Raw genomic sequence first — 21067 nt, 5'->3', positions numbered from 1 at the left:
CCCAAGTGATAGCGGTTTGCAAGAGTCTTTGTTTTTACAAAGCACCACATGGCATCTGCTTTGCATTCTCTTGCTTCCTCTCCCCCTCACTCTCAGCAGCTGTTTCTTTACAAGGAAACCGCAGAATGGATACTGCAGAAGCGCCTTCTTCCAAACACTTTGTGAAATGATTTTATCTGGGGCTGAGAGGTAAATGGACCCAGAGCTGAGGGGCAACACCGCTCTACATTACCATCAGCCCAGTACAGCTCTGGGAACAAGTCATCGGTTCCTCTTGGATGTGACCTGTGCCTGCCAGACCCAAACCAGGACCTGCTTATAGCACAACTATTGAACCAATGCCATGACCACATCATTCTCTTCCTTGCTGTGGAAATGACCTAGCTGCAAGGTGCAGCATCTGGCTTTGCTTTTCATCAAGGCTGTACTTAGGAGCATGGCTATTAATGCAGCAGGGCCTTGGAGCTCTATCTTCCATCCTCTGGAAGATGAAGACCCTGCATCTTCGTGCTGTCATGCTGGTTTTACTTTAGTGAAGCTCATCAGTGCTCAGTGAAATTGCACCAGCGTAAACCTGGCATAATGGAGCAGAGAATCAGGCCTGCAGGCTGCAATTTGTTCTGACATAATAGGATAAAACTATTTGTCTTATATGTATTCTCAAGTGAGAGAGCTGATGAAATGTGTCAGAATAAAGCCCTGGAAAGCGAAGTCCTTTTTCTGTCCATTAATCAGGCACAGAATGAATGGAAAAGCAAAAGCTTCACCAGCCAGGCTATGTGCCGCTCTCCCAATATGCCTGCACCGAGACCTGGGTGTGCCCTCTCCCATGTGACAGGGTAGTTTTGTTTCCCTGTCCATTTATCTCATGGCATCTCTGTGGAGATCGCCAGGGGGGACACCAGTCAATGTCAATGTCAGTTGTGATGCTATTTTATTGTGCTCTTCAAACGTACCCAAGAAGTGGACGGGCACCCCTCACCCCACATAACAATTGGATAACCTACTTCCACTCCTTGCTGACCTACTTATTTGCACACTGGTGACCTACATATGAAATGCCCCGTATCCCACTTAGGTCTGTAGGTCCTACCACCATGAATGAGCTCAGGGCGTTATGTGTATGCATATTTCACCAGCATAAATTTGGTGCTACAGAACCCCATCCTGGGAGAGAAAAATCAGATTAGGAAGATTAACGATCAAATGAAGGAAAACATTGTCTTTGCTTCTTCTTATATTTTTAGATGGGGAACATTTGCAGCTACATAAAGGACTAGGGTGTAGAAAGTAGTAATGGATTAATAAATGATAGGGAAGAGCTGAGAAAGAAATCGAGAGTATTCTGAAATTTAGTAGCCCTTCACTGATACATAGTCTTTACCAAATACTGTCATGTAAAGTCTGAAGATCATTTGTTGTTGTCAACAACTCAAGTTTTCAACACGTGAATTATGAGGAAAAGTCCATACGGTGCAGTAACAGAGCAGGCATGCAACTATTTTAGCCCATAGTTACCTGTTATCTGAAACAATTATCTGTTTCTGTTATATGTTGGATTGATAAAAATTCTGCAGTTACTGACATTCCTATTGTTTGGTGGACTGTGTCCTCAGGAGGGCAAATTAATGCTCTTCCATCAGTCTGGATCACTGGGACAGTCTGGCTGTTGCTATAGGATATGCAAGAAAATGGACAGACGCTGACCTTGCAGAATTTGATGTAAGAATAATGACCAATTCTATACTCATCTTATTTACATCAGGAGCAGATCCAGATTGGGATTCACAGTATCAGAGGTGCATATGCAAACCAGGGTCTCCAAACTTCCCAAAGTCTCATGGCAGGTGAATAAACAGAGGCTGTAAGCTTTGCGCAGACACATTTTGCACACTGTAAGAAACAGATGTCCACTGTCACCTATCTGCTTTCTAGGCCTTCGTGGTCAAGGAACAGTTTTTGTAGGTCATGATACATAAGAAACTGGTGCTGCCAAAGCATTTTTTCTGGCTGCCTTTGCTGGCCCAGATGCTCATATCAGGGCCTGCTGGGGAAACTTTTCACACTCGGCTAGCAAAGCTCAAGTGGCTGGCTTTGGTTTTGTGGTGAGACAATCTTATTACTTAGTCACTGAACTTCTCACGTTGCACTTGATATATGCAATTTCTTTAGTGCGTGTCTCCCTTGGTTTTGGAACTCACTTTAAATCCATGCGCTCGGTTACATAATTTAAAACAGGAGCTGGAAGCAAGTAAATGTCAAGCTGGCCAGAATGACTTCAGGTCCTTCTGGCATTAGCTGTTCTTGTGGACCTCACTGGTGTGATGTTCATACTCTGTTCCTCTGCCTTGGCTGTTTATATCTGCTGAACAGGAGCTAATGAGGTCTCCTTGGGTCGGCTGCCCCAGGACGTACATAGTTATCCGTGCTCCTCACCATTCTTTTGGGTTGAAGGTGGAAGAAAATAAACATGAACACCGCCTCTGCTATCCCCATAAGGCTTAGAGCCCAACCCAAAGCCAAACCCTATCTTTCTCCCCAAACTAGCTTTTGACAAAATTCTGCTCAGCTGACTTGCCCTTCCTGATATGTACAGTTGTATTCACTAGAAAAAAATTTACAGATTACCAGGTTGTTACAGCTTGTTACCATGCCACAGCACTGTAATGGTGAATGGGAGAGGAAGAGATCAGAGAGAAGTATTTGTCTACCTGCTGCAGTATAAACCAGTGCCCTGAATATGCCATGCAGTACTTTTTCCAGTTTTAGACTATTCCACCCTATTTTCTTTATCTATTTTTTATCTACAGTGATCCAGTCACAGAATTTGAATCTGTAGCTAGAGGGAAATGAGTTTTTTTGGAAGCCATTTTTTCAAAGGTATTTGCGTGTGCTGGTAATTTGATGTATGACTTTTTGTGAAAGCTGTCACACAGGTATCCCACATGCTCCAGCACTGATGGATCAGCATACTGGCATGATGACACAAATACAGCCTTTCGCTATCGGCAGCCCGTTTGACTCTGCATTTTAAAGCCTCACAATTAAAAGCTCTGGTTCTCCATTAGCATCTCACATACCCTCTGCCTGTGCTAGAACAGACTTAGAGGTATGATGAATGAGTCAAACACCAAGAATCCAAAATTTTGCAAGGTTCACAGAGTGAGTAATGGGGTGGGTCTGCATCACATAGTGACATGCTTTAGGATTGTACGCAAGAGAAGTACTCCTGCTTCCATATGAGCCCACAGTAAAGGATATAGATTTTCCAAAATACTTCTGCTTGAGAAGCAGAGAGCTGTTGTGACAACTGCTCAGCCTGTGGTGAATGGAAAGCCCAACGAGGTCAATGAGGTTTCTTCTGCAAGATGGAAAGCTCATCACTATGATCTCCTGTCTGGACTTTAACTCTGGTCACCACGTGTCACTGCTGTAGTTACTCAGATGTCTGGTGTGAAACGCAGTTGTGTCCTCTGACAAAAAGTTGACCTCCTTTTTAACCAAGGTGAAGAACAGCCTGGAGAAATCTCACAAATGCGTTATTGCAATGGCATTCCCTCTGACCTGCTACCTGGCAGTCCTGGTCACTGCAAAGAAGTTAAAGTTCATGGAAACAGAAATGTCCCCTGAGCACCGGGGGTGGCAGTCCAGTCCAATAGCAAGACATGCTGTGGGCATCGTCAGCTCCCGCTCCAGGTCCGCAGCGTGGCAAATGGTGCATTTTTAAACCAGAAAGAGGACAGAGTACTGTCACAGCAGCTGGTTGCAGATGTCAGACACCAGACTGCTTTACCCCCTGTCTGCCAGAAAGCCTGTAGGCTGATAGCTCAGGTTTGCACATAAGGCTTCTCAATATCAAACACTATTGGTCTTTCCAGCAGAAATGGTGCAGCAGTAAGAGGTTACCTTCATCTCAGACAGGCTTTGCTGAACCAACCACAAATTCTGCCCTCTTTCCTCGACATACGCTTCTGCCTTTTTTTGTCCATTTATTTCAAACAGTACAGTAGGTAGGGGCAGTTTAAGCAAAATGAAAACCACCAGTCAAGATGTCAAATAAAGCCAGAGCACGGATACATGATGAAATTTGCTTTCCTAAAAGAAAGCCATTTGCAACAAAATAAACAAGAAACAAAAATCTGCTGGAACTTTTTACCAGGAGTAAACAGATATTAGCATGGAGTAAACCTATCCCTATTCAATGTCTGCAGTGTGCCAGGGCCTGCATCCAGACCACAGCTCCACAGCTGGCTCCCAAAGGACTAAGGGATTAAGAGCTCCTCAAAAATGCAACACTGCCTGCACTGTTTCTAAATCAACACGTCTTCCCCTTCAATGAGGTTCAGCAGTTTGACATTGCCGTCACAGAGCTTGGTCCCAGCAGGATCTGCAGCCACCGTCAGCCCTCCCATGCCAGCCACAGGAGTCGGTGGCATTGCAAGGCACAGCACCGGGTGGCTGCCAGCAGCAGCCAAGGTAATGTTGCAATCTCAATGAGTGCCATATGGCACGAACGTCACCTCTCACAAGGAAACAGAATAATCCCAAATTGCTGTTTGATAATTGCACTGCCTTGTAGGTGAAAAACACTACAATACACCTGGCATTTGTAACACTGCCTAGCAGCCAATTTATGACTGATGCAGTTGCAACACCACTGTACAGATCTGTACTGTTTCTGGGAAAGGAAGGGCAATGTTCTAGTGCTACTCCATGAAGCAACAATCATAACAGCATGACGAATAAAATGTGAAAGGAACAGGTTTTTTGCAATGTTACCAAGGAGACTTTAGTGCTTAGACAGTGCTGTGGGCTGACACAGAGGTCTGTGTTCATAACACATGTATTTTCAGAAGAGGATGGACTCAATGTCTTGCTTTGCTACGTGCATTTGGCATTCGTTCATGTTCAAAGGCAGACGGATCCACAGGCAGAAGTTTTTAACTGACTCAGGTAATAGGGGCTGGCAAATCTTCCCACTAATGGGTTAATGCTGACCACATAAAGGGGTTATCATTGGCTGAGAAGGGACTTTTGCATGTCATGGGCACAGTACTGCAGACTTGACAGCGAGTGGTCGTTCCTTTCTTCCAGGTCTAAAGCTAGTGGTGGGATCATTGACAATGCTTTCTTATTGTCCTGGGGCAGACTGGTTAAAAGTTGGGTTTTTTTCTTTTTCTGTTATATCAGTTCTCTCTTAGGTGCAGAATTAGGTACTAGAGTCACTGTCCGGTATCACTACTGGAACTGCTTTAAATTCAGCGCAGGATGGGGGTGACACTATATTTGACCTGAGAGGGAGTCAGAAGGTATTTTTCGTACTCCTGGCTCCTTCATGCTGTGATGACTGTGCTCAGTATTAACAGCAGAAGGATGAGATGAAGATAATGTTACCTATGTCAACTGAGATGGGCTTGGACCCAGAGCTCAGAATCCATTTCTGGTCCATTCTGCCCGCATACCTCATTACAGTACAGTGCCAAAGCAATGTGATGGGATGGTGCCCATGCAAAACACAGCCAAAAGCAGGAAAGGAAAGGAAATGAGTCAAGAGAATAACATCAGAGAGTTGAAAAATGTATCTGTGTAAAAGAAGTCTTAAATGGTAGTGCTAAATACTGATTCAAAGAACAAGAAAATTCAATAGCGATGCATTTCAGACTGCTAGCAGTTGTAGATTAAAATATTCACAAAGTTTCACTGAGTTTAACATGAGCAATTCTTAGCGCAAATTCTCACCATGGGAATCCACAGTTAGGGTGGATAGAAATTATTTAATACTAATTTTCATGGTTGCATTAATTAAAAATGCAACAAAATATTTTATGTGATTAAAAACTTCAGTTACAGATTTATCTAAAATTGTTTTTAAAAGTTCACCTTTTTTTCTGAAGAATTTTTTATTACTTTTCATCCATTAGAAAGCAAAACCAGTAGGAATATAGATAATATGCTAATGGGGGGGGGGGGAACCCCACAACCCCAACCTTCCTCAAGAAACGTATTTCACTTTTTTGTTGTAAACTGTGGTTAATGAGAATGACGAATGTAAGGTCTTTTCTCTACATTTTTTTTCTTGCTATTGCAAGCCCAGTTTGTCATTAGAAATCTCCTGGTAATTAAAAAGTTTCAAGAAGTTTTGTCATGAGCACCCTTTTCAAAGGGAGGGTAGAGCCAATACCAGAGGGTTTGGGCCCTCAGTCCCACAACACCGGTGCTGAATAGCCAGAGAACACGACTCTTAATAAAGAGATGCATCGCCTGCAGCATTCATGCGGGTTACTTAGTAACTACCTGTGAATAATGAAGGTATCCAGAGAGAATAAAGGTCACTTCGCACATGCTGTTAACAAAAGGAGGCTGAAATTTCTCATGAAGATATTTGGGAGTGACAGGTTAGAGAAGGGAAGCTCCCAGCAAGCAACAAAATTTGTATTTATTAGAAGGAGCACAGACTTTGCAAATGAACCAAAATAAAATACAATGAGACGGTTAATGGTACACGAGTGGAATGTTTAAACAAAGACTTAATGTAGGGCCTTTTAAAATGCAGTCCTAAAACATGCAGGGCATTAAGGAATTTTTTAGATCTATAAAACAGTAGCTGATTATGTATAGATGAAAGTTAATGAACTGGTATATTCCAAGTGTCTTTTCTAGATACAGCTTTGTAACTGCCATTAGCATCCACAGACACGTAAATATACAAACACATTAGTCATACATAAAATCACACTGTGCATTTTGTTAAGTATCCAAAGGCTGAAGTGACTCATGTGGTCAAAATTTCTTTTCCCTTGTGAATAAGACTGACTGCTTGACAAATCTCCATTGAAAAAGAAGGATGGCGTCTTTTGAGTAATATCTTTTACAGCTTCTAACGGCTTTAGAATCACTTGCAAATTAGTCACACTGATTTTAAAACTGCGTGTTCAAAACTATATGGAAAACTACATCAAATGTTAGAAAGCACTTATCAGTGACAGAAAGTCCAGCTCAGCATTGTCTGGCCCACATGCAGCCAATTTGTGCCACTAACCATGAGCACCCAACGTTACCTAATAGGAATGGCCACGTTTTGCAATCACATTGCAGAACATTAATGAATCAGATCTCAAAGGCTAGAATTAAAACTGTCCTTGTTCTTTTGCAAGGAGCTTGCTTTATCCTACATATTCCTTTCAAAACCTCCCTTTGGTCTCCAGGTTGGGAATGAGTCATGTCACGACTCCAGAGGAATTAAACAAATTGACTCATTCCACGGTGTTTCTACTGACAGTGGTTTTGCCATCTTCTGCATATGTTGTAACTCCAAGCATCGACAATTATCAGAGGATTTGTATTTGGCTTTTGTAATTCCTAATTCTCATTTCTTTTTTTTTTATTACACACACACACACACACACACCAGCTTCTCAGGCTGTTTTTAATTAAAATCAGACCCAGGAAAATATTGAATATTATGAAAAAAATCACTATCCGCATACTGTGTAAGAGCTGCAGAATCTGGCAGCCTTCAAGTGTGTCACTGTGTTTTAAAAAAGGCCTCGCTGTGTGCATACGTCATGTTCTTTGAGGAGTTTTGTTTTTTCTATGTAAACATGGCCTGTTAATGACGCATGTAACCCTTTCCCTCTGTCTGGAAGGTGGCTGCAGGCACCTTCTGGCAACACTTTGAGAAAACCCATGTGGGGCTCGGCAAAGCACAGCTGTGCTGGGGTCACTCGCTTCCAACCAGTAGTGAGACTGCAAACGTAGGTGTGACCTGGGTAAAGGAAACCTAAGGGTGCTCCTGCATTGCCAGTCTGAGATCTGGGGGGCTCAAGGGGTGTCACCCGTGTGAAGAGAACTTGCTCTGTGGCTGTACTCAATCTTCCTGGGCCTGCGGGAGACTGCTGATACATTTCCACGTCTGGAAAACCATTGAGCCTGCCTTTATGCCTATCTTCCTGCAGCCATCTTTCCACTATAACACGCACTAAAAGCCACAGAGCTGGCCTGGCAGGCACAGGGGCTCTGTTTTCGTGATAATTTTTTACACTGGGCATAATACACGTGTATACTGAAAGCCATCTTGTACAAGAGCTGTGGAAAGCAACCAAAGAGTTCATACTCCTGAGTCCCCCTTGAAGTTGACCCACAGAACCGCAAATAAAGGGGACTGAGAAAATCTGTTTCTGGAGAGAGAGGAAGATCAGTTTAAATTCAACATGCTTTATACGTAGGGATCAGGTATAGAGATGGAAGAGCAGGAGCATGGCAGAAGATGACAGACAGTACAAGGGGCTGGGAAGAGCGGGAGCAGCGTGTTGAAGAGAGCAGAGAGGAACACAAGATGGGGCAGGGTCTTGGCCTTGCTAAGGCACAAAGGAGACCACTGTATTTCTCACTCCCCAGCCTGTCCCTGGCTGCCTGGTGTGGAAAGTGAGTGCTACAGCTGCCGAGGAATGTAAAGCAAAGCAGGGAGAGCCACTGATTAAATGGAAGAAAAGACAAATCTATCCAAACAAATGAGTATTACTACCCTGGCTGCCACCTCTGCTCCAATTAGGCATTTCTGCTAGCTGTTTAACCTAGCCTTAGCTGCTTTGGCTTCAGCAACTTGATGTTTCTGGGTCTTTCGGGTTTAATGCCAAAGGTAGAGGCTTTCTATCTATCCAGGACAAGAGACACCGCACCTGATGGAGGAGGTCTCAGTATTTCCTTCTATTCTGGCTGTGTGACAACAGATGTCCTTGTCTGCTTTTCTGTGTCTCTCTCATCTTCTGCTACAATCAAATTGGATGGTCTGTTACTTCAATCCATTTTTGGATTGAATCTTGCCTGAAAACACAGACAGTTGCTAAAAGGTATGCCAGGGACCTACATTCCTCAGTCTCTGCCTGACTGCAGCACTTTCTTTCACTGCTCACATTACAGCCTGCCCAGTTTGAATATTCACACTGACTTCTACCTCTCCAAGCATGGAGGTCCTCAGACTCTGTGAAGATGAGATGCGGTTTCTCTTTTGGGCAAGTTGCTTTTCCCTTTTCCGGTGCGAACAGCTGTGCACAGTAACTCCCCTCCCAGTTCCCCACTTCTACCTCTTCACACAGACAGCCAGGAGACAATAAAAGTTCTCTACACACTTCCATAGCTCTTCCTTCAGGGAACGTCTTTGCTCATTCTCAAATGCTCCATAAGCGTTTGTGTGTTCTGCACCCACTGAGCAATTTTGTGGCATCTCAGAGAGGTGATGGGTGAAGGACTTGGCTTCACACCCCTTCTCAGTCTTCCTTTACAAACCGCCTCAAAGGTCATTTCAACTCTTTTTTGGCCAGCTGCATTTCAGTTTCTTGCCATATGAAGATCTGGTCAGAGTAGCCTCTTCTGTCAAGCTACATCTGCACAGCATGATGCCCAGTCAGTTCTGTCCATGCTGCTCAGAGGCAACAGAAATGGTAGCAGCCGTGTTCACGCACAGCTCTGCTGGGGCTAAGCCATCCTGCTGGAAAGCACCTTTGCTGCTCTGCTCATACCAGTGAGCTCCCAGGAGAGGTTTGACTGCTGAAGTAGCGACAGAGCTTGAAGCCAGCTGACACGGCTCCGCGGTATGGCTATGGAGAGCTAGTTTACCTGCTTTTCGGCTTCGCTTCTGCATCGAGCCGCTCCTCGATGGCCAGCCACACCGGCTGGTTCAAGTAGCAAGTGCTGCAAATGCCCCAGTGCCCAGGCATCAAAGCTAATCTCTTAGTTAGCTGCTAAGCCCCAGCCCCAGCGCACAGACACGGGCGGGTGTTTGCTTTCCGCCGGGCACCCTGCAGATGGGCTCAGCCACAGCTGAATCCCGAGGAATGCAGAAAATTTCTGCAATAAAACTGATAATGGTCATTGCAGGAGGATATGTCATTTCCCATGGAAGTAACGATAGAACGGGCTGTAAAATATAGGGCCAGGCTCAAAATGACATTTTTTCTATTTGTTTATGCAGCATTTGTTTCCCTCCCTGTTGCTGCATGAAAGGCCCCTCAAACAGCAGGGGCAAGGGGCGACACGAGTGGAGCATGAAAGCAGCAAACCTGTGTCCATCCCAGTGCAAAACTGGCTAGGACACCCCACACCCCACCCCCATTCCCCCCGATTGTATTTTTTTCTTTTAGCTGAAACAGCTTCGAGTGGGAAAGCACAGCTCTGCGAGGGCGGACAGAAATGACCGACGACAACCGCTTCAGCCCGCTTCAGCCCCGGGCACCCGCGGGCACCCGCGCTCCCCGCGGTGAGCGGCGGCGCCGGCGGCGGGCTGGGCAATGTCGCCCCCCCGTGGTGACGGCGGGGAAAGCGGCCGCCGGTGGCCGCAGCCTGTCCCGGCCCCGGTGCGCCGCCGGTCCCCGCCGCGCGCGGGCCACCCGCGGCTGCGGCCGGAGGAGGCGGGGGCCCCGCCGGTGTTGGGGGGGAATGACCCGCTGGTGAGTGGCGCTGAACCCCCTCGGGCGCTCTGCAAACACGGGAAAGTGAGCCAGGAAAAAGCAGAGGGAAAGCAAACAAGCCTGAAGTCACTTTGATTCTGAAAGGATGAAAAGATTTAACAGCGGACGGGAAAAAAACGCGCTCGATTTGCATCGGCCAGAAGGAAAATGTACTTGGGCAAACAGCCCTTGCTTTTGAGTAAGAGCCCTTTTGAGAGGTGTTTTTATTCAAGTCTCCCAAGGAATGCAATCAGTTACTCTGTCTTGTCTAAACTTCGACTGAACATATAATTTCATTTAGCTAGTAATTGGCTCCCTTTGTCTTCATGCGGAGACCCAGGAACGCTGCCAAAGATCCCTCCCATCTGGAGGCTGCAGTGGCAACAACCCAGCTCCGGGGTCCTGCCTCAGCCCTTTCACCCTTGGCCAGCCCACCAGGACCTGCTGTGGGCCAGCGGGGGGGACCTGCCACCCCAGCCCATGGGCCATGGTGGAAAGGGTGGCAAGTGCTGCAGCTGGGAGAAGCAGATCCCCTCCCCCACCCCATCCCTGACCGGGGGGGGGTGGGCAGCCAGCTGCCTTGGAAAGACCTGGTGGATACAAGTGCTGCACTTAAACCCACCGAAGTAGCAGTCCTCACCCCTAAGGACATAAAGCTGCCATTGAAAAGCGTACTCAATGTGTGTGTGATACTTGAAAAGATGTTCTGAAGTAAATATGAAATGGGTCCTAACAAGCTGGACTTCTTAAGAAGACGGATGAAAACAGTCAGGGTGACAGGAACTCTATGTGACTGGGCAGTCCTCACCCCTAAGAACTTGCAAAGAGTCTGTATCTTTTATATAGATTAATAACCTGAAAAGCCTAAGATTGAAGTTAAGTGCGTCTGCATTTGGAAGTTGTATGACTCACAGTTCCCAGCTGCAGCAGGTCAGCGGCTGTCTACATAAGAACGTTTTGCTGTGCTGCTGGAGCTCTGACCTCAGATGTTCCTCCTTGATTTACCCTGGAACATGGCTGTTGTTTTGCTAGGAGCGTGCATCAAAAGATCCAAGGTGGCCACACACAGTGGCTCTGCTGTGGCTAATCACCCTGAAAGGATGTACACAGCTTTGCCACAAGCAGTGACCAACATTTCCAGGAGCAGCGACGCTCGTTATGGTTTTAATGAAGCAACACTGGTCATTGACTTCAACTTCATTGCATGGCCATGACTCAGAGCATGGTTTTACCTTTCCTGTGCACAAAAAGAAACACAGCAAGGATGGGAGGAAGGACCTACAGGGGACCAAGCCAAGTGAACACGTCAGTGACTTTGAAGCTGCCTTTCCGAACCTGAATGGCAGCAGTTACCCTTTGAAGTGCTACCGCTGCTGAAGAGGCTTCATCTTTCAACTGGTCTTCATGTATTTCTATTATTTTTTGTTGTTCTTGACTAAAGACCAGGAATCTTAAATGCAAGAGAGCTCTTGTTTGTCTTGAAGCCTAGTGTGCCCCTGGAACTGCTGGAAACTGAAGATAGTGACTGAATTTTCCTTTTATGTTTTCGAAAGATTAGAAATATAATTATTCCAGAAAAATGCATTGTGCCATTCTGTATTTCCATGCTTACTTCTTGTTTCTTTTGGGTTTGGTTGTTGCTAGCCTTGAATATTTAGGACTAACCGATTCCAATCGACTTAAGCAGGGAAAGAACCTGTTACATTGCTGGACAGACTCAAATGACACAGATATCTTCATCATCCAGGACACTCTTTTCTGCCTTTAATTTCGACCTCTACACTGGCTCACAGCAAGTTCAGTTACACAGGGATGTTATTGTGATCTAGACAAGGGCTGCCACATGTGGCAAAGAACCACGGTTTTCTGCATAGCAGAAACGCAGTGCACTGCTCTGCACTGATCTATATTTACCACCCCGAACCAAGCTTTGGTCCCACAGAAGTTGGTGGAAGTTTTGCCATGGACTTAAAGAGGCAATCGAATTACAGGAATTCAGTCTAATTCTTAGTGCAAATATCTCCTATGAAACAGTGTAGGCACATGTGCTGTACTATTATGAGAAGAGATAGTGTAGTGATTAAGTACAATAAGGGCAGGACCTAGAAAGCAATTCATCACAGAACTAATTTGCTATGCATAAGTTCTATTGATTGCCTCTGCCATGGCACATGGTGCTTTCCAATACTGCTTTGATTCATCACTTAATATATGTTGTTTAGTGCTCCTGGAGCTCCTGAATTTATGCCTATGAATAAAGAGGGGGGAAAAAAAAGTCTGTCTCTGGGTTGGAAGATCTTAAAAAAAACACAGAAAAGAATGACAACACAAAAAAATATAGCCTTGTCATTGACTATATTTTCTAAACTGTGATGTTTGGGAAATCTAATGTTCTGGCCTGGAGACTGGATGGGATGGGATGGACTGCCCTTGATGAATCACTGCTCCCTGCAGAAGTTGATTGTAAAGCTGCCTGAGAAGTGGAGCTGGAATAGGAATGAATATCCTTCTCTTTGGAGATTACCTTAACAGCTAAGTAAATTCCATGCTCTTCTTACTGTAACAGTACTTGAAATCACTTATGTGAAGTTAAGCTGCAATACTGAGTAAAGAAATGATAAAAATTTCAAAGCAATGCTAACAAGTCTTTCTTTTACTCTGTCACTGCAGTAAACACAGGGAGGCTGTGAGAATGCCCATGGAAAAAGCACTGGCTGATGTACAGAATATACACTCTAAAATTAAAGGAAGGAAAAAAAAAAAAGTTATTTCCCTTGAGTGCCTTCCAGATATAGATGACAATAGTTGTTCATACTCTGCAGGGATGGTTTTACTTGTGCTAGAGTTCCTGCTTCCCCTGCTGCGCAAAGTTGCTCTTTCAGCAAACATAAGTGACAAGTCCCATCTCTGCCAGCTTGTGGCTTGTCTTTGTCAGACAGTCTATTCCTCCAAGTCTGCAAGTGCTTCAGTTCTTACCCAAGCTAAAGAAAGCCAAGGTGCTTAGCACTTCACATCGGCCATGGAGCAACAAGCACGATTTTGGGTAGGGCAGGACTTTCATCAGAGGAACTTCAGGACAGCACTAACCAGTTGCTTAGTGTCACAGCACTCTCCAAACTAGCCAGCTGCAACAAGGTCTTTTACCATCACATACCAACATATTCTTCACGCCAGTCCCTCTGCTGCCTTCTCCTAGTCTCTCCTCTTCCAGAACACGTGTCCTCTCCCTGCTTCTTCCTCAGCTGCTCTCTCTCCATTGGCTCTCAACCACCTAAAAGAACAGCCAACAGCTGCACCTCATCTACATCAGCCAACCCACCACCCCTGAATCCAGCCCACAGTTGCATATTATCAATGCTAATTAACCCAGTTTCATTCCTCTACAGCTTAATATACCCACTGGGGGTGGGGGGAGGGCAAGGCGTGGCGTGGCGTGCATATATGTGTGGCATCAGACAGGGTCTCCTGGCTGGAAACCATGACTCGAGCTTTGCTGGACTCACTTTTATGTCCTGACTTTTATTTTGCAGTTCTTTTGTTGACAAACAATAATAATAAAACCAAATTCAACCAAACAGCAGATCCTTGTCTGGGCCTCATGAAGGTTATTGATTAGAAATCCATCTGATAAAAGCTGCTGTAAATAAGGCTTTTGGGAGGAGAATTCCTGAAACTGTCCAAATCTGTTATTGCACAGGGCACTTCAGTGTCACAGCAAAAGCAAGATTAACAGAAATGTTTTACAGCAGTTTTGTGCTAAGAATCTGATCTGGATCTCACATATATTTTTGGCTATGTGCACAAACAAGTAAACACTCTTCTGGTTTTGGCTAGCTTCTGGAATTTTACTAAAGGCGATAGTTTCAAATATTTAGTTTCTAATTTTCCAGTTTAACTGTATTTAATAGGAAGCTTTGTGCCTGAAGAAGAGTCAGGGGCTTTATTTTGTTCAGTCTGAACTTACATATTTGGGATTTTAAGGAAAACACTATTGTTTGTCTGTCTACCACAGGTACAACTGAAATTGCTCTTTTTCTGACATCCACTGATTGTTAGAGCTCTGCACTTCCAGCTTCCCATAGAGACAGAGCACGAGCTCCCTAGTGCATGCACACCACGTGAATCCTGGAGGGTGGTAGCTGTGAAAGGTGTCTGGGGTTAGGTGACAGTGTGTGGGGTCATTCTGATCAGCAGGTCTGAGGTCTTCCTGATCCCCCACAGAGCACGTGTCAGCAACAGTCCCCATGTCAAGCGCAATGCTTCTGCCTGCACTGGGACATGGCCACCGTTTGAATGGTTAGGAAGCTTGACTGAAGCATTCCCACTGTGAATCCACCACACACTCCTTGGGAATTCAGTACAATAATCAATTATTGCTTTACAAATGTCAGCATATTGCAAATACATCTAGCTTCAGTTTAGTTCCCATTCATTGCCAGCTATAACAACAATGACTGGGCTGTCCCCAGGAGTAACGACGAGCCAGGAGAAGCTTTCTGTCTCCTGCCGAAGCTCAGCTGCCATGAACTGTGCTGTGCGGGGCCACAGGTGGGCAGCGCCTTCTGGCCCGCAGGTGCTCCGGCTGCAGCTCCCGGTAGGAAGGTCAGGCAGGGCACGGCTCCGCAGCCAGCACTCGGAACATTTAATTCAGCTGTTTAGGTCAATCCTGAATCTACATGTTTCCCTGTAAGCTGGAAGGTGGCAATGTTTTTTTACAGGTTTATTCCTTTAAAGTTGATCAAACTGTTTTCTGCTTATTCTCAGCAGTAGTAACAAAAAAGGTAGAAAGTCTTTTGAAGCTGTGCTGGCAAAAGGGAGACTTGGTGGAAAGCAGAACTGGTGTGAACAGCACATTCTCCATTTTCAGTGCTGCTTTGCAATTTTCTGACTTTGCCAGTTCATTACTTAAGTTTGTTTGTGAGAGAGTGGCTCTTTTAACCTAAGTAATCACATGAGAAATTCTTGGTATCTACGGGGGTTTCTCAGTCAGGTTCGCTATTGGCCTTTACGAGCGCTGTTAATTCTGCCCATCGCTTCAACTTCCAGATCTGCCGGGGGTTTAAGAAAACTGACAACATCTGGGAAATAAATTCATAACTGATGGTGAGTATTTAATGAACCCTGCACCTCGTACCCAACACCCAGAGCCGCTGCACATCACCACCTATGGAGGGCCTTGTGCAGAGCCCAGTGACACACCACAGAAACTTTCCTTCTTTCTAACGTATGTAGCCAGGAGCATGCTCTCTCCCACTGACCTCATCAGCAAGACTAACTTCAAAACCAGACACGACCTCAAGAGCATCATTTACCATTAGGAGGGAAAGGTGCCAGCCAAGCCAGAGAAGAAGACAGCCTTGAAACTGGCCAAGAACTGACCCAACCCAAAGTATGAAGATGACCCTTCACAGCAGTTCCCGGGAGGTAGGTAGGGTTATCATATGCAGTAATACAAATTAACTGTTTCTTGGAAGATGGAGAGGGGTCAGGTCAGATACAGGGCTCTTGGAGAAGCTGAGGTGAAGTGAAGCTGCTGACAGAGGAGCTCTCCTTGCATAGAGGGCAAACACAACAGGGAGTGAGAAAAATCGCACTAATAACTTTTTAAGATGTTGGCTTCCTTACAAGGTTATAATTAGCTTTGTTCATTGTTGACTGCAGTGCAGCAACTTCTTGTGAAATATCAGTGAAGTTACCTAACTGTCTGGTGACTTGGCTTACCCACTTATATGTTAGAATAAAATGTATGCTACCTGGAAACTTCTGTGAGACTCCCTTATTTAGTATTTGACAAGTATTTTAGGATTTCTAGATGAAGGTTGCAACAGAGAATTTAAAAAGTAAGTCAGATAATTGCTTATGAAATGTCATTGTGGTCATAGTTTCTCAAAAACTTGGGCTTTTTTGAGTAATAACTAACAAATAAATGTCGATTTGATAGCTGACTGTTGGGGTTTCCCTTGTATGAATAGGATGAACCAACAGCAGCACGTACACACACACGCAGTTCAAACCCAGGGGATTGTAACTGTAAGCAGTCTAAGGTGGGCTGATATTTGTAAAAGCCTGTGCTATCACAGCAATGCAGACTGGCAGCAGGAACGTAACTGCAGTTGCAGGTAAGACTTCATGCGGTCAGCTGTAGCAGAGACCTGCTTATACTTTGTCACCAAAATCCCTGCTGTGACCTGAAAAGTCAACTGGTTCTTAGATGTCTAATACCCAAACAACTCTGGACAAAAGACCTGTCTCTAAACCTACGATTTATTTCAGGTCTGGGCCCTGAACAGATGTTCTTATTCTTGGAATGGATTATTGTCTGCTAAGGAAATGACTTAAGACCATCTTATTTCAACATGAACTGCATACATATTACATTCAGTCAGCAAAACCAACACTCTTGCCTGCTAAGCCACACAGTCCATATCAAGTATTTGTTCTAATTGTGCAAATACTGAATTGCTCCAAGTCATCAAGTCAGCTAACACTGTTTGTAAAGCCAGCACAGCCCTGATTCAGATGTTTCAAGTTGCCAGAAAATAATGACTTTTGAAACTTTCCTTTGAAGCTGACTGAAGAGACGGGTGCACTGCAGGTCTCTCCATATTCATGTCCCTTCACAAAGAAGGGCTTGTCCAAACGGGGAGGCTTCTTAAAGGGGGATTCATCCAAAGAACAAAAAGCTCCAACCTCTGCCCTTACCAGAGTGCTGAGAGGTTTGCCTATTTTGTTGTGATTTGTTTTTTAATCGCTCCTTCAACAGATGGGCAACAGCCACACATCTCATCAGAAAAGTTCACCCAACAGGACACTCAAGCTTCCAGCAGCCTCTGGTTCTGCACAGACAAAAAGCGGTTTCTCCAGAACAGGCCCTGCTCTCGGGGCAATTTGTTTTGACATTCAAATTCAAACGGTCCCATGGTCAAGCTCAAGCATTTACAGTTCTGGTGGGTCCAGCTGGCCATGTCCTGAGCTTACACCTCATTAATAGCTAAAGGTCTGCTAGCACAGGAGCTTACAGTGCCCTGGTACTGCTACGGCACATGGCTTTCACTCCTGTGAAAGGTAGAGGGACCGGAAGGCATGGTTCCTCCATCAGTGTAAGCACACCTAAAACTAAACTGCTGATAAAAAAGTGTTTGCTCCCACCCTCTCCCTGGCGTCAGAGCTGGCACGAGAGCTGAACTCTTACACTGGCACATCTTCAACCAGACCAGGAAGCCTGACAGGTGTGCAGCTCTTCGAGGGAGGTCACAGGCAGCTGTGAGCTGGGCAGAAGGGGAGGACAGGGCTGCCCCTTGTGAGCCCGAGCACAGCCATAGATTATTTTCAACTGATCGGGGCACTGCACTGAGACACTCTTGTCCGACCCTATTCATGCTTAAACACACTGGTATGGACTTCACAGCGGTGACCGCTTTGCTGTCCATATGCTGCTACGTAAGATGCAGAACAGTGACATTCAGCTAAGAGGTTTCAAAAGTCGGGCATGCTCTGCTGACATGAGCTCAGATGTTTGCTGTAAGCTAGCATCAGTGGGACAAAGCCCTGCCTACAGTGCAGCATGGGCAGCCTTGTCAGGACCACGTTAGTTTTTGAAATGCAACGTGCAATCTTTGCTCACACATACTTAATTGCTACATGAGGAACATTTTTATAGTTTAAAATTTTGCCTTCCAAGAAGAAAGTAAGGAGGAAGGAGAAAAGTTTTAGACTTTTAAAAGCCATTTAGTGGCTTTTAAACTCTGATGTACATGTGTTCAGCACAATATATCACACACATAGCAAATCAAAGCCAGATTAGACTCAGCTTTTCTGCAGCTTTTTCCTCCAATACCTTTCCAGGATTACTAATTAATAGAGACCAGATGTCAAATACTTCAGTATAGCCTTAAATCTGGAATGCAAAGAACCCAATCTCCTTATTGCCCTGGAGCATCGTGTGCAAATTGAATTTAAGAATGACTATTGATTTGTTAACATTTTGTGTCCCTCTGCCCTTTAACCTGTTGTAAATAATGATACAAAGGAGAACAAGGTCCAACCATACAAATACCTTCCTCTCTTAACATTTTTTTGCCAAATCGTCTTCTAAACAGTGATCAGCAATAAGCAGGATTCCAATCAAAGACTTGCAGATAGACATCAAAATAGATAAAGTGATGAGAAACAAAATTTTTAATTTTGATCTTTATTATACAGGCCCAAAGCTGCGGTCACCATGCAGTTACACTGTAATGGGGATGACCTTGCTGAAAGGATCTCACTAAACAAATGTAAAGGGACCACAGACTACAACATTCCAAATAACTGGCACTTTAATTTTTTAAAGAGTAAAAATAAATAAAGGAATGGCAAGTATGTCCTTTTCACATATGGTGGGGCATATACATATTCCTTCTGTTCTATAGCTATTCAAGAGACAAAATTAGCAAATACTGCCTGAAAACACAGACCTTTCATGTGAGGGCTCAGCTAACTTAGCTGTTTCTCTCCCCCTGCCTATTACATCAAACACACATTTGGATAGGTGCATATGCCAAAAAAGAAACTCAATGTATTTTTTTTTGTATTTCATTTCTACTTCCTGCCCTTTCCTCCTCCTTTCAGGACACTTAACAGGAAGTAACTGGAGACGTCTACTCAAGTAACAGTCGTGGATCTTTTCCCTTCTAGTTTTTCATGATATTCCAATAATTTAAAGATTCATCACAAATCTAAAAAGGTTCAGGTGTCTCGCAAGGAGTTCATTATTTCTGGAATACAGATAGCCACAGTGAAGAGCTGCACATAGACTGCACACATAGTGTTATTTAAAAGTGGTTATCTTTAAAAAAGCAAAACATTTCTTAAAATTTGTAGATCAAAACAAAGCATGTCTTATTCCCTATAGGATTTTCTTGCAATCTGTTCTTCAATTATTTGCACTAGGAGATGCTACAAATGGTATTAGTTACAATATACAGTCCACTGTCATCTTCTGGTCCAGCAGAAGAACCTGTCTCTCCGATGGACGCAAAATTGTTCATCTGAGCAGATCATCCTCAACAGCACAAATATGGTCTAGAAACTCATAGAGTTCATGGTTTTAATTTATAAAATTAAACCTGCCCCAGACAGGTAATACTGGTATGTAAGTTTGCCATCCCTGGGTTCTGTCAGAAACGGGGTACTGAGGTGCTCAGAGCCGTCTCAGTCTGCAGCGCTGGGATCCTTCTGGCACTTCAGACCCAAGATGCGATGTGATGCACGCTAGAACATGGGCACACTTCTCACTTAACTCTGCAGAGCCCGGGACATGGTAAGCTGCCAGAACCTCCTTCATCTTGCCTGTTGATAAAAGGAACAATAACTAGTCATCACTGGTTGCTGGAGTGTAATTTTTAGCCCTATAAATGAGACTTTTTTTTTTTTTTTTTTTTTTTTTACCAGGCAATAGCAAGTGTTTCATAAATAACAGATTTGGGATAAAGTTTACAGTCTCTCTGTTAGCCACAGGATGCTTATGAGGGAGAAAGGTACCTTATACTGCATGGTTCCTAAAATATTATCCAGAGTTAAATATACCATTATTTTAAAAATATTATTAATTTTCCCTTTTAGTGTCCAGTAGCTTAGTACTTTAAAATCTTCATTAAAATATTATGTCTGTAAATAATATTTTTTTATAGCAGATGTGCTGGCTGGAAGTGCTGTATTGTCTCTCACACACTGTATGCAAGATATACTGTAAACAATTTAGAGGATTAATAAACAATTAATGAGTAAGAATCCAACAGATTAATAAATGGCTTACGTAAGTTTGGGGTAGAATTACCTCTAATACATATTGGTCATGTCCATTATGTATTGATAACAGTTATTAATCGTAACAACTGCAAATCCTTCATAAATGACTCATTGACTAGGCTCCACAGAACCAAGGGTCAGAAAAGACCACTACATTATCTACTCTGATCTCCTGCCAATTCAAATTTTTCCAGGTAGTCCTCTGTGAAGTCCAGGGACTTTGGTTCTCAGAAAATCAAACTCATAGACTGAGAAGCGGAAAGACTAAGAATACGCCTCCAATATATATTAAGAGGAAAGACTAAGAATACACCTCCAACATATATTTGCTGCAGACCAGGTAGAAGCAGAGGGAAAGGTACCTCTGGAGGGTGATTCACCCGCTTCTTAGGTAATCTCTGAAAGGTGTCCATCTTTTTTCCATGGACTGTAAGCAGACTAAAGACCAAACTTTCTTATGGCTAGAATTGAGTGCTTTGTGTCCTACCACAGGTATCTGACTACGTTCACCTATTTATTTCACAAAGACCATTCAGAAAGCCATCAGATCCTAGCAGCTTTCAATCAATACTGACAGAGGCAAAATCTGAAAAAATGTAATTGCTTCAATCTAATGTAAATACAGAAGTCATGCAATAAATTCCAGAACTAATATTGGGTTTTTGCTACATACCCTGAAATTTTGTGGAGATATCCAAAGTACTTTTTGCATGTATAATTATTATCCTTATCACATAGAGAAAAATCACTAAAGGAACAGAGCTAGCAAGTAATTTGAGAGATCTCTTCACCCATCCCTGACCTACACCATGCCTGCTGATGTTTGTCTAACC

General features: G+C 44.1%; 1 protein-coding gene across 2 annotated transcripts in view; it reads right to left on the bottom strand.

Annotated features, from left to right (window-relative positions):
* The window catches only part of SCAF8 (SR-related CTD associated factor 8), a 167120-nt gene that overhangs the window by 49468 nt on the left and 96585 nt on the right, over positions 1-21067 (bottom strand). The window contains exon 21 of one of the 2 annotated variants that reach the window (XM_055713806.1): positions 18621-19775. The exons of the other annotated variant lie outside the window; for it this stretch is intronic. The gene's annotated coding sequence lies outside the window, so the exon portion shown is untranslated. Of the gene's footprint in view, positions 1-18620; positions 19776-21067 lie in introns of those variants that run through there. 2 annotated transcript variants of the gene reach the window in all.

The sequence above is a fragment of the Falco cherrug genome, chromosome 6 (assembly GCF_023634085.1).
Source record: "Falco cherrug isolate bFalChe1 chromosome 6, bFalChe1.pri, whole genome shotgun sequence".
Taxonomy (NCBI): domain Eukaryota; kingdom Metazoa; phylum Chordata; class Aves; order Falconiformes; family Falconidae; genus Falco; species Falco cherrug.
Note: the sequence above shows the minus strand (reverse complement) of the source record. Positions and strands in the feature narration are given on the sequence as shown.